Raw genomic sequence first — 1288 nt, 5'->3', positions numbered from 1 at the left:
TTCCAGGGAAATTATCATGTTTTCCTAATGTCTCTATGGATCATGTCTTCCTCACAGATGGTTGGGGGGCTAACACCGGGGGGGCAGTTACAACTCATCAAAGGTCATGGTAAAGGGGCATTCTTGGTGTATTGCTATCTTGAGGCAGCAGGAAGTAGTCGCGTCATTGAGGTGAAATAGTATTGTGATATGATTGGATTCTTCTCCTTCATGACAGCAATGCTCCGAGGTCCAAAAACACCTGGCTGTTAAGGGGAATGGGAGAGGACCTCTGATTGGTTAATTGCATGTTACGCCCAAAACAGACCTATGATTAGTCCTCCTGTTCTTTAAAAAATGTCCATATCTGAAGATTATCTTTGCAAATACAACTGATCTCTTTCATTCCTCTGATCTTAACTATTAGTCAAAATAATTCTTAATTTCGGCTTTTTTTTACTCAAATATTAGGTTTAATTCTATTTAAATGAGGGTTATTGACCATGAATTCTAAAAATGGTGAAACTAGTTAGGAGGTGTTGGTGAAAACTTTTTTTTTAAATCTGAAATCTGGGACGAAAATGTCAATTTTTTGTCCGGTTTAGACCCGGGAGGACATCACAAGGGTTAATGAAGTAATTAAGGATTTGAACCACCATTCCAACCATGCCGCCGGCGCACAGACACTTATTTTCCGCCGTTAAACTAGCAAAAGTGGATTTAGACACACCCTAAAGGTATCAAAGCGTGGCGCTTCACGCTGTGCACGTAGATCGTTAAATTAGGGCCAGAAGACTAGATTCATTAGACCAGCGCCTCTGTGATTTAGGGAGAGGTTCTACTTCAGACCCAGCAGGCTGCAGCACTGAATCTTCTGCAGGATAGATGCAGAACGGCGTCTTGTGTTCTGGGATTTGTGTCTCCCAAAGGACTCACAACCCTGTCATCTGCACCTTTTAACAACGCTTATTTATTACTGGTGTTATCTTTCTTAGACCGGACCAAGAGCCAATTTGGGCCTAAAACACAGAAGTATTTTAAGGGGACCCGATAACAGCGTTACAAATCCTTCGGGAGATGATGAGCTCTGCACCACGGTCTCTAAAACACCCCCATTACCTGCAGGCCTTTGCAGCTGAAATGTATCTGATGAGCAGGTGTGTGGATGTGTGTGTGTGTGTATCTGATGAGCAGGTGTGTAGATGTGTGAGTGTGTATCTGATGAGCAGGTGTACTATGTGTATGTAACAGAGCTTTGAGTATTCGTTAAGACTAGAAAAGAGATTACAATGAAATTACTGATTTAGCA

Source organism: Etheostoma cragini, chromosome 21, assembly GCF_013103735.1.
Source record: "Etheostoma cragini isolate CJK2018 chromosome 21, CSU_Ecrag_1.0, whole genome shotgun sequence".
In the NCBI taxonomy this organism is placed as follows: domain Eukaryota; kingdom Metazoa; phylum Chordata; class Actinopteri; order Perciformes; family Percidae; genus Etheostoma; species Etheostoma cragini.
This window is presented reverse-complemented; position numbering follows the sequence as displayed.